Here is a 5961-nt window from a genome sequence, read left to right on the forward strand (position 1 = left end):
GTTGATTTCGAGTTTCATAGCATTGTGGTCTGAAAATATGCACGGTATGATCTTGGTGTTTTTGTACTTGCTGAGAGCTGATTTGTATCTCAGTATGTGGTCTATTGTGGAGAACGTTCCATGTGCCCTGGATAAGAATATATATTCTACTGCTTTAGGATGAAATGTTCTGAACATATCTGTTAAGTGCATCTGGTCCAGTGTGTCACTCAAAGCCATTGTTTCCTTGTTGATTTTTTGAGTAGATGATCTGTCCATTGCTGTGAGTGGGTTGTTGAAGTCTCCTACTATTATGGTATTACTATCAATGAGTTTCTTTATGTTTGTGATTAAGTGATTTATGTATTTGTGTGCTTTCACATTTGAAGCATAAATGTTTACAATTGTTAGGTCTTCTTGGTGGATAGACCCCTTAATTATGATATAATGCCTTTCTTCATCTCTTGATACAGTCTTTATTTTAAAGTCTAGATTGTCTGATTTAAGTATGGCTACTCTGGCTTTCTTTTGTTGACCATTAGCATGATAGATGGTTCTCCCTCCCCTTACTTTCAATCTGAAGGTGTCTTTAGGTATAAAGTGGGTCTCTGGTAAACAGCATATAGATGGGTGTTGTTTTCTTATCCATTCTGTTACCCTATGTCTTTTGATTGGAGCATTGAGTCCATTGACGTTTACAACAAGTACTGAAAGATATGAATTTATTGCCATTATGATGCTTGTAGAGTTGGAGTTTCTGGTGGTGTTCTCTGGTCCTTTCTAATATTTGTTGCTTTTGGTCTTTATTTATTCATTTATTTATATTTTCATCTTTTCTCACCTCAGAGAGTCCTGCTTCAAGTTTCTTGCAGGGATGGTTTAGTGATCACAAACTCCTTTAATTTTTGTTTGTCTGGGAAACTTTTTATCTCTCCTTCTATTTTGAATGACAGCCTTGCTGGATAAAGAATTCTTGGCTGCATATTTTTCTGATTCAGCACATTGAATATATTCTGCCACTTCTTTCTGGCCTGTCAAGTTTCTGTGGATAGGTCTGCTGCAAACCTGATCTGTCTTCCCTTGTCGGTTAAGGACCTTTTTTTTCTCCTTGATGCTTTCATGATTCTCTCCTTGCCTGAGTATTTTATGAATTTGACTATGATATGCCTTGTTGATGGTCGGTTTTTGTTGAATCTAATGGGAGTCCTGTGTGCTTGCTGGATTTTGATGTCTGTGTCTTTCCCTAGGTTAGGAAAGTTTTTCCACTATGATTTGCTCACATAACCCTTTTACCCCTATTTCTCTCTTTTCCTCTTCTGGGACCCCTATGATTCTGATGTTGTTCCGTTTTAATGAGTCACTGATTTCTCTAATTCTTAAATCATGCTCTTTTGCCTTAATCTCCCTCTTTTTTCCTGCTTCATTATTCTCCAAAAGTTTCTCCTCTATATCACTGATTCTCTGTTGTGCCTCATCCATCCTTGACGCTTCGGCATCCATGTGATTGCAGCTCAGTTATAACATTTTTTATTTCATCCTGACTAGTTTTTACTTCTTTTATCTCCGCAGAAAGTATTCTAATCTATTTTCAATTTCAGCTAATATTCTTGTTATCATGATTCTAAATTCTGGTTCAGACATCTTGCTTGTTTCTGTGTTGGTTAAGTCCCTGGCTGTCGTTTCTTCCTGCCCTTTCTTTTGGGGTGAACTCCTTCATTTCGTCCTTTTGAAGGGAGAAAAGGAATTAATGAGCTAGAAAAAATTAAAATAAAAAAACATTAAAATTAAAAAATTAAACACACACACACACACACACACACACACACACACACACACAAATCGAATAAATGATGCTAGATCCTAAATGTGTTTTGGTCTGGGTGTTGAAAGTGTCTTGACAGACTAGAGAAAAAAGGGGAAAGAAGAGAAAAAAAAAGGAAACCATTTGAAAATTTGAAAAAATGAATACACTGAAGTAGACTAAAATGAAATGATGGAAGTAAGCTAGAATTTGAAAAAATTCACACAAAAATAAAAAATATAGTAAAAAATTAAAGAAAAATATTTTTAATAAAAACTGAAAATAAAAATGAATTTTTCTCTTCTGTATTCAAGAAAAAGAAAATAAGTGAAAAAGAAAAAAAAAAAAAAAGAAAAACTATTGAATAGATGGACTTGCTACCAGACTGAAATATGACTGAAATTACTTTGTTTTCCCCTAGGAGTCAGACTATGAAGCGCTTTATAGTCCATAAACTAAGTAGGCAGTTAGACTTGTGTTCTTGAAGAGCGCGGTTGGCCCAGTTGGGTGGGGCCTAGTGTCACAGCTCTGTTCTCCACTAGATGGCGCTGCTAGCCTACTGGGATGGATTGTTGTGGCGCTTGTAGGTGCTTATGCACATGAGGGGGAGTGGTGAAAATAGCAGCACTCAGCTACCCAGTCTCTAGTATTCAGACTCTGTTCTCCCCAATCAGCAATCACACATCCATCCTTTGTATTCAGCTTTTGTCCGCTCCCTGCTTTTACACTGTCCATGACCAGGCCCCAGGCAGTACCTCTCTCCCGAGTTTTGTCTCAGATGCGGCTGTTTTCCCCAGCCTCTTACTTCTGAGGGACTGCGGCTTTGACCTGTTCCACCCTTGTGCCGAGGGTCTCACCAAGCAATGGCCGAATGCCAGCCATACTCAGGAAGGTTCAAGGGACCGTGCTGCTGCTGATGCCCAGAGACTGTGGCCAGGTGACAGCCTGCCCCAGAAAAAGTTCGTGAGATAGTGTAGCAGCAGCGTTTCAGGGATTATGGAAAATCACAACACATACCTGGCACCAGGCTTCACTCTTAATGACCTTGTTCCAGCACCAGCGAATAGGGCCGTTCTCTGGGGTCTGCTGGGCCCAGGTTGCCTCACAGCCTCTATCAAGTATCCTTCCAGCAGTGGAACCACTTCTCCCGGTATGGCCCAAGAACTCCCGGACCCCACTCTGCTCCTGGGGATTTGCCCTTCCCACCAGAGCACTGCCAGGTATCGAGCTGTGGAGTTGCAGACTCTCTGCATTCCCCCTGTTTATAGTCTTAATGGAATTTAAACCCTCTCCTTTCTCCCTTTTTAGTTCAGTCTCTGCAGCTGTTTCCAATTTTCCACTTTCTCTCCAGCTGCTTTTGGGGAGGGGTGCTTTTTCTGTATTCTCCACCCACCCCAGCCCCTGCTGTCTCTGTTCTCTCTCTGCCTGCAAAAGTGGCTTCCTGCCCTCCACAGCTACTCTCTCTCCAAGTTCACCTCTCCATGCCACATACCTGCTGAATTCTGTGGTTCAGGTTGTGCATATTGTTGTGTTAATCCTCAGATCAGTTTTCTAGGTGTGCAGGATAGTTTAGTGTTGTATTTCATGGATGTGAGACACACAAAAAACTTCCATGCTGTTACACCATCTTGGCTCCCTCCTGTTGGTTGGTTTTGGTTGGCACCAGTATTTATTTCCAGGGGAGGGGCTTGAAGGTCAAATCTGTCCTGTGGGGTCTTGGGGCCTTGTGTCTAGCAAAGACAGCCTTGTCCCCAAGAGCCTCCTCAATCTACATGAGCTGGTTGTATTTGACCAGGTGCTCTGAGCAGCAGGAGGCATCATCAGTCTTCATCTATCCCATGCAGAGCCCTACCATGAGGTCAACAATGAATGCATCCTCAGTCTCCCCGGAGTGGTGGCTCACCATCACCCCTGCCATTAGATTAGGCCAGTTTGCAGGCCTGGATGGACTCGGTCACTGAGCCAATCTGGTTGACCTTCAGCAGCACCAGTTGCAGGCCTTTTTCTCAATGGCTTGGGCAATCCTCTTGGGGTTGGTGACTATGAGGTCATCCCCAATGATCTGGATGTCAATCACCAAGAGGAATGAGATACAGGTGACCCAGTCAACCTAGCTAAAGGGGTCCTTGATGAAGACCACAGGGTGATTCTTGATGAAACTCTTATACTGCTCCCCCAGCATCTCCCCAGTGGTGTGCAGTGCAGTCATCAGGTGACTTGAAGTCAAAATCGTACTTCCCGTTGCAATAGAACTCAGATGCTGTCCCATCCATGCCAATCACCACCTTGTCTGGGTAACCAGCTTCCTGGATGGCTGTCTTCAGTAGCTCCAGGGCTTCACTGTTCTCCAGGATGTTGGGTGCAAAGCTGCTCTCATTGCCCAGATTGGTGGCATCCTTCCCATTCTTGGCCTTGATGACTGCCTTGAGGTGGTGGTAGACCTCAGTGCCAATGTGCATGGCTTCTTTGAAGGAACTGGCTCCCATGGGCAGAAAAATGAACTCCTGTGTGGCCAGCTTGTTTCCAACATGGGAGCCCCTACTGATCACATCAAAGGCAGGGACTGGGAGGACCAAGTCTGGGTTCCCAGCGAGGTCTGTTATGTGCCAGTAGAGCATGACCCCCTTCTTGGCTGCACCAGCCTTGCACACGGCCACGGATACACCCAGGATGGCAGTGACCCCAAACATGGACATATTCTCAGTCTCATCCAGCTCAATCATATATTTGTCAACTTTTTCTTGATCCCCAATGCTTAGTTTATTTTACAGCAGAGTGGGGCCCAGGGTCTTATTGATGTGTCCCACAGCCTTCAGAATCCCTTTCCTGAGGGAGCAGGATTTGTCTCCATCTCTCAGTTTCAGAGTTTCATAGATACCTGTGGAAGCTCTTCTGGGCACAGCTGCTTGGAATTGGTCCCTGGCCATGTGTAGGACCACATCTACCATGGGGTTGTCCCTGGAGTCCAGGATTTCCCAGGTAAAGATTTTCTGCATGGCCATAGCTGGGATGTCTTCACTGGGGGGTTAGGGTGAGCTCTGAGTCTAGATGGCAGCTGGAACAGTGTCCTTCACTGTCATTGACTTTGATAATATAACAGTTCTTGTCTCCTCACCCAAACTTTCCTGACAACCTGGGAAGAAAGGTAAGAAAGCAGCCCTGTCAGTGATTCAGAGCTCTCTGCTTCTTCAGCTTCCACCTGTTTAGTAACTCACTACAGGTGCTTGGTAGCTCTCAATCTTGAGCTTGTATCAGGATCCACTGGAGCACTCCCTATACCAAAGATTACGGTTCCCCTTCTGGTTCCCAGGGTTTCTGATTCAGGAAGCCTGAGAATTGGCATTTTTAAACAAGATCGCAGGTGCTGCTGATGTTGTTTCTTGGGAACCCACTTTGGGTCACCAATGCAGATACCCATTGCCTCTGACTAGTTGCCATGGCTTTGGAGCATCTTCGGGCTGATGACTTCATAATTTTTCAGAACTTCTTATAATTATTGAGGCTCTTTGGAGAACATGAAGTATCTATGTCAGCTCTTGTATGGGATGGTGAAAGGTCAGTTCATGACCTTGAACTTTTTCTTCAGCTTTCATGTACTGAGAATCTACAGTGTCTAAAGCATGGGCAAGATGCTCTAGTGAAAATAAACCTGAATGAGACATTACTCTTGCCCAAAGACATCACTCTGGCCCAGAGTCAAAGAAAGGACTATCAACCTATGAAAACAGGAACACCTCATTCAAAGCCAGAAGTAGAGGAATAAGGTCATCAGGAGTTTTGGTAGCACTCTAGGTGGTTTGCTGTCATATTTTCTCATGGACTTGGAAGAGAGAGACTTGGAATCCCATTCTTGCAAGCCACAGCTTCCATGGAAAGATAATATTTGTTTCTGAAAGTAAATATCAACAGTAAGGCTGAGAGTTTCAGCTGGAAGTATATTTTGTTGAAAAGTATATTGCTGAAAACTGAAACATAAAGTAGTGTAACTAATTTTAAAGAATCATTCAAGGGGTGCCTGGGTGGCTCAGTCAGCTAAGCGTCCAATTCTTGATTTTGTCTCAGGTCATCAGGTCATGATCTCACGGTTCGTGAGTTCAAGTCCCGTGTCTGGCTCTGTGCTGACAGCATGGAGCCTGCTTGGGATTCTCTGTCTCCCTCTCTCCATTCCCTTCCCCCTGCTA

The 5961-nt window shown here is 43.8% G+C and overlaps 1 pseudogene; it reads right to left on the minus strand.

Moving 5' to 3' along the window:
- Window positions 1-3548: 3548 nt before the first annotated feature.
- Window positions 3549-4920, minus strand: LOC112865071 (beta-enolase pseudogene; annotated as a pseudogene).
- Between the last annotated feature and the right edge of the window lie 1041 nt (window positions 4921-5961).

This window comes from Puma concolor, chromosome D1 (genome assembly GCF_028749965.1).
Source record: "Puma concolor isolate L17-30 chromosome D1, mPumCon1.1.hap2, whole genome shotgun sequence".
Lineage (NCBI taxonomy): Eukaryota > Metazoa > Chordata > Mammalia > Carnivora > Felidae > Puma > Puma concolor.